Below are 7,755 nucleotides of genomic sequence, written 5' to 3' on the forward strand. Positions count from 1 at the left end.
CAAAATAAACAACCACCGCACTTATGGGTGATTTAATGTCACAACAAAATCAACATGACAAAGTCAAGTGCACAATTTCACCTAATCAATTATTAATTTTCACACATTTCAATAATGTGTGAATAAGAGAACTTAAGTTTTTTTTTTTATTCATAACATCATAAAGCAAAGATATATTTCTTTTTTGGTGTTCCATTCATGAAAACAGAGTAAGGCAAGGCAAATTAGGCTAAATAGCCTACAATAAACAATAAACAATAACAATAAACAGTACTTTTATAGGGAGCATATTTATTAAGTATGTTGTTCAAAATGGTGTAAAAATGATTAAAAGCTAGGTCGGAGTCAGACATGTTTACAGTGTTCTTTGAGCAAATTAAAAAGAAGAGTAAAGTCATGCTTCAGTAGCTCAGGTTGTTGGCAATTAATGTTGTTTGTGCCGACATGTATCACACACTTTGACATTGTGGGATGCTTATCCAGCAGGCGGGGGATTTTATCAGCTAGATCGCTGACTGTCGCTCCAGGAAAACAGTAGGTTTTGGCCAACTTTGTATGGAAATTCCTTATTATAGAATCCCCGATGATCAACATCGTCGGAGTTGGAGATGGAGAAACTAGAGTGGCAACATATGGGGGTGAGGTGGTTGGAGGAGCTACCTGCGTTTTTCTCTGAGGAGGAGTGGGACCAGGGACTCTGGTGCTGGATGTGTGTGGAAACTTGCGCTGCATGTGGGGAGTAGAGCAACCATCCAGGGGCAGCATGGACACACCGAACTGAACGCCTGCCAATCTGAGTTGGAAGATGCACAGGGTCTGGAGCCACAACAACACTACTGTCCTAATACATGGGAGAAGTCTCCTTCCCAATTCATCCAGGACTGCAAAACACACTGTGCAGTGTTTCAGGTGATGGCTTCTGTGAATGTGGAGAAGAGCACACACAAGCGAAGGCACCGGCTCTGAGGGTTGGCCATTATTCATCTGACAGAGCCAGTTGATCACAGGGGGGAACAGGGTGATCCCTGTTGGTTATGAAGCCAGACCACAGCAGCATTACATCAAAATCTTGGGTCAGGGAGTAAACAGGTTGCAGCGAGACAGATGTGGCATGAGCCACTTGGCATCGTAACACATTGTAGTAAGCTAAGTCGATACTGAAATATATCAATAAATTCTCTCTATTGGATTACTGTGTTGCAAAATGTCAGCAATTAACAGATGCTGTGTGGCAGAAAAACTGCTGTTTTATCATTAGTGAGTGTAATTCTGTGACATTTTATGATTTACACCTACCCTAAGGGCATGTGTTGTTTGTCCAACATTGCAGCTACATGTTTTTGCATGCAATAGGCTAATATCTACTCTATAACTGTCCAGATGCACTCAGGAAATATCTGCAGAAGCATCCAGCTGCTGGAGAAATTACATCTGATCTCTCATCTACACCACTCTCTGACGCAGGTCAGTTCAGCCAGTTATTTGTGGTCATATTATTATTATTATTATATACTATTATTATTATTATTGTTACTAATTAAATGTAGTCAAATTAAATGAAGTTTCTTTGTGCAGTGGTACTTTATATGCAGTAGAATGACACAAAGGATTTGTATGTACTGTTCTGTATGTTTGAATACAGCTGCAGGTCAAGCAACATCTAACACCATATCAAGCACTCCAGCTATCTGCAGTGAAATACAGCCTACAGCAGGTTCCGTTAATTGTATGTTAGAGCTGCTGTTATGTAACTAATGTCACTATGGCCAAATCCAGAAACATTTTTGCTATAATTCTATCAAATATTCACAATCACTTATGAACATATGTAACTCATCCTGTACAGCTGGAATGTTTTGTCAATTTGTCCACAAATGGATGCTAGGGAATCTATTTGTATTATGTCAGTACTTTGGCCAAACCTTTGACCATTTTCGAAACCGTGTACCGACAGAATGTGTTGCAGTCGGCACATGAGCATCCATAGTCTGGTCACTCAGGAGTCACAAAAACCTATGACCATATCCTCCAGCACCTTTTATTGCTGGGTCTGAGGGCTGATGTAGCAAAGTTCTGTAAAACCTGTAGTGTTTGCCAAATTACCGGTAAGCCTAACCAAGTGGTACCACCTGTTCCCCGCAAACCCACACCTGTGGTTGGTGAACCTTTAGAGCATGTTATTGTTGATTGTGTTGGGCCATTACCAAAATCAAAGTCCGGTAATCAGTTCCTGTTCACACTGATGTGTTCTGCTACTCGTTTTCCTGAGGCTATTCCTCTTTGCAAAATCACTTCTCCTGTTGTGACCAAAGCCTTGCTAAAATTCTTATTGACCATGTTGTCTCCAGTCCTTACCACCCTCAGTCCCAAGGTGCACTAGAGCGGTGGCATCAGACACTCAAAGCTAAAGATACTGCTTTGAAACAGAGAAAGACTAGGATGATGGTCTGTCTTTCTTTCTGTTTGTTGCCTGTGAAGCAAAGCAGGAGTCTCTGGGTTTCAGCCCAGCTGAACTGGTGCTTGGCCATAGTGTGCATGGACCATTGAAAGTGCTGAAAGAACAATTCTTGTCGGCTTATGCATCACCTCAGACCAATGTGCTTGATTTTGTTACACAGTGCCGGGAACATCTACACCATGCTTGTTCCTTGGCCAAAGAGATCCTCTCTCCTTCCCGGGGGAACGGCACTATGACAGGAAAGCAGTCAAACATACCTTTCAGCCTAGAGATAGAGTTTTAGTGCTGATGCCTTCACCCAGTCCTGCCCTTACTGCACAGTTTTCAGGTCCATATGTAGTGAAGCAAAAAGTCAGTGAAACCGACTACATTATTCACAATCCTGACCGGAGACGTCAAACACGTCTGTGCCATGCAAACATGCTTAATCTGTTTCATTCCAGGGATAGTGCCCAAAGTGCCCAGGGCCCAAAAGAGAAGCAGCCTGAACCTACAACCCATGTTGCCTCTATCTCTCTGGTGTCCAACCCGGTGGATCATGCTGATGATGACCTTCAGCAATGTTGTAGGTTACCAAATTCAGCAATCCTTGATAACCTAGACACTCACCTCTCTTATCTTCCAGACCCCCAAAAAGAGGATGTGCAGAGTCTAATTCAGTCCTATCCCACTCTTTTTGGAGATGTGCCCTCACGTACCACTGTGTTAGAGCTTGATATTGATGTTGGCGATACTTCCCCCATCAAACAACATGCTTACCGGTGTCCTTTACCAAAGAGGGAATTGATGAAGAAAGAGGTGGAATACTTGCTTGAAAATAGCCTAGTCAAGCCCAGTCATAGCTCCTGGAGTTCTCCCTGTCTGTTGTCACCTAAGTCAGATGGTTCTCCTTATTTCTGCACTGATTTTTGCAAAGTGAATGCAGTCACTGTGCCAGACTCGTTTCCTTTGCCTCACATGGAGGACTGTGTGGATAGTATAGGTGCTGCTACCCACATTACTAAGTTGGACTTGTTGAAAGGATACTGGTAGGTTCCTCTTACTCCTAGAGCTTCTGATATCTCCGCCTTTGTCACCCCTGATCACTTCCTCCAGTATACTGTGATGGCTTTTGGGATGCGCAATGTGCCAGCCACTTTTCAACGGCTTATTAACTTAGTGTTGAGTAACATTCCTAACTGTAATGTCTACCTGGACGATGTTGTAGTGTACTCCCCCTGCTGGTCTGATCACATAACCACTCTAACAACTGTGTTTACCTGTTTAGCTCAAACCTCTCTGACCTTGAACTTGGCAAAATGTGAGTTTGGGAAGGCTGTCGTGACCTATCTGCGGACGTAAGTTGGCCATAGGCAAGCGCGCCCTGTAACCGCAAAGGTGGATGCCATTCTGTCCTACCCTGTGCCCACCACCAGATGTGAGCTTTGCCATTTCCAAGGGATGGCTGGGTATTATTGGTGTCTCTGCCAAAATTTCTCTGTGGTGGTAGCCCCCTTCACTCAGTTGTGTAGCCCAAGCCAACCTTTTTAGTGGACCAGTGATTGTCAACATGCCTTTGAATGTGCTAAGTCTCTTCTCTGTAGTGCTCCTGTGCTGGCTGCCCCTGACTTCAACAAGCCCTTCAAGGTCAAGGTGGATGCGAGTGCTACTGGAGCTGGCGCGGTGCTGCTTCAAGATGGATTGGATGACATCAGCCATCCTGTTTCCTACTTTTCAGTTAAGTTTAAGCGCCACCAGCTCAATTATTCCACCATTGAGAAAGAAACCTTAGCTATGCTCCTTGCCTTACAGCATTTTGAAGTTTATGTGGGTTCCAGTATCCCTGCTGTAGTAGTGTGCACTGACCACAACCCCTTGGTGTTCCTCAACAGAATGTACAACCACAATTAGAGGCTGATGCACTGGGCCTTACTGGTCCAGAAATATAGCCTTAACTTCAGACACAAGAAAGGTGTTGACAGGTGTTGTCATCACTGACACTTTGTCCAGGGTCCAGGGTGACCCTGATGCCTAAGTTGCTTCCTTTTTTTACTCTATCAGTCGGTTTATCTGTTAATGATCGTTTTTGTTAATAAATAGTTCTCCCTGTTACACTTTGCAATTGTTTTAGTGGCCTTTTTCTTACCATCAAAACCTAATTATATTTTCTCCTAATTGTGTTACTCCTTGTGTTCCCCCCTAGACATTAGAGGTCATAACAATGCCCATAAACGGCTGTCTGTTCCATAGCCTTTGTTGATAACATTTTTCCATGTGTTTGTGTTGTTGGCTCATCAGGAAGGTAGTCCTTAGAGACAGGTGCTAAAACATCCTGTTTCAGACAGAGGCTGAACTGAGGGGCTGCATATAGGGCCAGTATAATTTAAATATAATATAATATGTATAATAAAATATAGACCTGTAAATGTACAGAATATGTCCTCTTTAAGGATAAAAGAAATTCCTCTCAGCCAAAAACTGTACCTCACTCACTGCTAGTTGGAGGCCCTTCCCAACTGTTCTCTCATCTGAAACCATGCTGAGTCACTCCATTAACTCATGTCCTCCCCTGTTTCTCCAAACTGAAATATAAGTTATAGCTTTGATGTGAGAGTGTGTATCTTTACACACATCAACAAGCAAAGAAGTGGACATGAGGGATTGAGAAATGCCAAGACCTCCCTAAACCCACACTTCCACATATCACCAGGGCTCATCATACAGCTGTCTTAGCCCTCAGCCTCTGAACCATTGCTTCCCCACGCTGGTTTCCCATTCTCACATCAAACTTTAAAGCCAGGCGCTGAGAGGGCCACAACAGCAATCACTCCTGACTGGACTTCAGTCTGATGGCATATTTGGAACTCCCCAGGAGGTAATCTTGGCTGGGGTCACATCATATTCAGAGACACAGCAGACAGTCTGTGCTCAAACTGTGGGTCTTCTGGAATGGGCCTACAGGTCTGCTGGGCTTTTGAATGACTGATTGTAACTTACTTATAATCAGGGTTTTGGTGTAGTGGCTGAGGAGATTGCCCCGGCCACATCCTGTCGCACCTCTTGTATCCAGTGTGTGCTGGATCTGTCCCCGGGTCCCCTCTCAGTTGGACATCAGAATCCTTTCACAGCAAGGCATCCACAGTGCATCCTGATCATATGCCCAAACTAACTCAATCGGCTTTCTTTACGCTATACTCACACCCCATCCCCACAGGTGAACCCAACATAGGAAACTCATTTCATCCACATGTAAATGTACAGATCTCATGACGATAGGTGAGGTTTGGGACATCAACTGGGAAAACTGGGATCTTCAGTGTCCCTTTTCACTACCACTTACTGAGTTAATCCTGTTTGTCCCCTGTGGAATATAAAGCCAAGCATGCACACAGCACTCAGGGAAGGAGGCTGAGAGTGGTGCTAATAATGCCACCCCATCAAAAATGTATGTTCCTGAAATTTCAGCACAACAGTTAGGTACAATGCTTATCATTGAACTGTCATATGTAAGGTGGCCAGACACGTTTCGTAATGAATGCCAATGTTACTCTGTCTGCTGGATCTTTAAGCAGGCAATTGTTAGCTAGATTAGCCATATCAAATTTATAAGTCTGTGGTATGTCATTTTGTTTTGATGTTTGTTCTGACTCAAGTGGCTAAAACTTGATTAATTAATCTTTAAAGTCTAGGAAGCCTTAACTTGAGACTTTTCCTACTTGATTTGGCTCTTATTTTTGTCTTTATTGACATTAACCTTATACTTGTGAAATACATTTTCCACCTTCTCCAGTTTGAACAGTGACTTTGTCACCTTTGTGTATAAAGTATTGTGTATAAAGTATCCCACTACTCATTACGTCTCTAACCTTCCCAGGTGTAATATTTATATCTTACATTTTTATGTCAATTTACTGTAATCCATGTAATCAGTAGTGCTGAACAATACAAGCTTCCCTTCATAATATATTAGCTGATGTATACAAATTACAACTACTGATGAATTAAGAATTCATTTCATTTGTTGATTAATTGTTTAGTCTATAACATGTGAATAATGGTAATAGATGTCCTTTGCAAGGCACCAGACCAGAGTTGTCAGGCTGTTTTTTCAAAATTGCAAACTAAAAATATTGCTTGATATGAAGTTTAAATGTGTGTTAGATCAGACTTTTTATATTTGCCACTATGATAACTTTCCAAAATGTGTAAACCACTGTGCAGTGTTTGGTGTCTGATGAGCCTCCAAACCTTGCATCTGTTGCTCAAAATGGATCTGCTTGATACACCAGTGTCTGTAACAACCAATGACTATGAAAACGTGCTACTGGCTTGACAACATACTTGCTTTTTTCCAGAACCTTTAGCTACATGTCACGGTTGAAAAAGCCAGTAAGTGGACCTTGAGTTAGGATTATTTTGTCGAACAACTATTGATGGTTCCACCACACATGATAAAACAGCCCCTAGTGTTCTTGAAAGTAGTGCTACAGTATTTTTGGTCTGAACACCCACCAAAGGTTGCCAACTGTGGTTACATCAACAAATCAACAATCAACAACAAATGGAATTATTTCTGCCATTTTCACACCTGCAGCAATTGGTTCTAATCAGTGTACACAATTCCATTGTTGCATCCTTCAATATGAAGACTTTCTAACAACAGAATGGTCTTTTTTTGTAAATTACAAAACATCAGGGCAGTTGTGCCCTACTGCTTAACACGTCTTAACAAACTTCAGGTAAAAACCAATGAAAAAAACTAAAAAAGCAGGAGCACACAACAGTATGGTCTCTTTAACAAGTTGTTCCAATTTGATCTTATATGAACATTCGACTAAATAGTTAAAAAGCACAGTTGAGTTTGTCAGTCCTGCCCTTGCACTGCGAATGTTCCTCACAGGGTGCTGAGGCTTGGATGTGGTTGAATGTTGCTGTGGAGGAATACAGATTTTTATGCCTTGAGCTACAGAATGCAAAAACAGGTCAGTATGAGTAACCCAAATATTTAATGCTGCACAGTAGTTTACACGAGAGACATTCTGAGATCTTTTAACATCAGTGATCCAGTGATTACTTCAGAAAATACAGATAGCTACATAAAAATGACAGAGATTTGAGTATCTGTGTCTTAAGCAACTTGCTAGAAGTTGAATTTGTATTGAACTTTCACTGCCACACAGACTGATCCCACAAATCCAACAGTTTGTCCCAGTGCACTTCTGCTAAAACTCTGACTCAACTGAAAGCTGGACTACGCCAATATGTGATGAGATGATACTGGGTATAGAACACCTCTGATAAATAGAACATAAGGAGCC

The 7,755-nt window shown here is 42.1% G+C and overlaps 1 long non-coding RNA gene across 1 annotated transcript; it reads left to right on the forward strand.

The window, feature by feature from the left end:
* The first annotated feature begins 315 nt into the window (after positions 1–315).
* On the forward strand, positions 316–4,439 carry LOC123000063. The gene is made up of 3 exons (XR_006407887.1): positions 316–1,464; positions 1,643–3,023; positions 4,042–4,439. It is a non-coding gene; the product is annotated as an uncharacterized LOC123000063 (long non-coding RNA).
* Positions 4,440–7,755: the final 3,316 nt, after the last annotated feature.

The sequence above is a fragment of the Thunnus albacares genome, chromosome 16 (assembly GCF_914725855.1).
Source record: "Thunnus albacares chromosome 16, fThuAlb1.1, whole genome shotgun sequence".
Taxonomy (NCBI): domain Eukaryota; kingdom Metazoa; phylum Chordata; class Actinopteri; order Scombriformes; family Scombridae; genus Thunnus; species Thunnus albacares.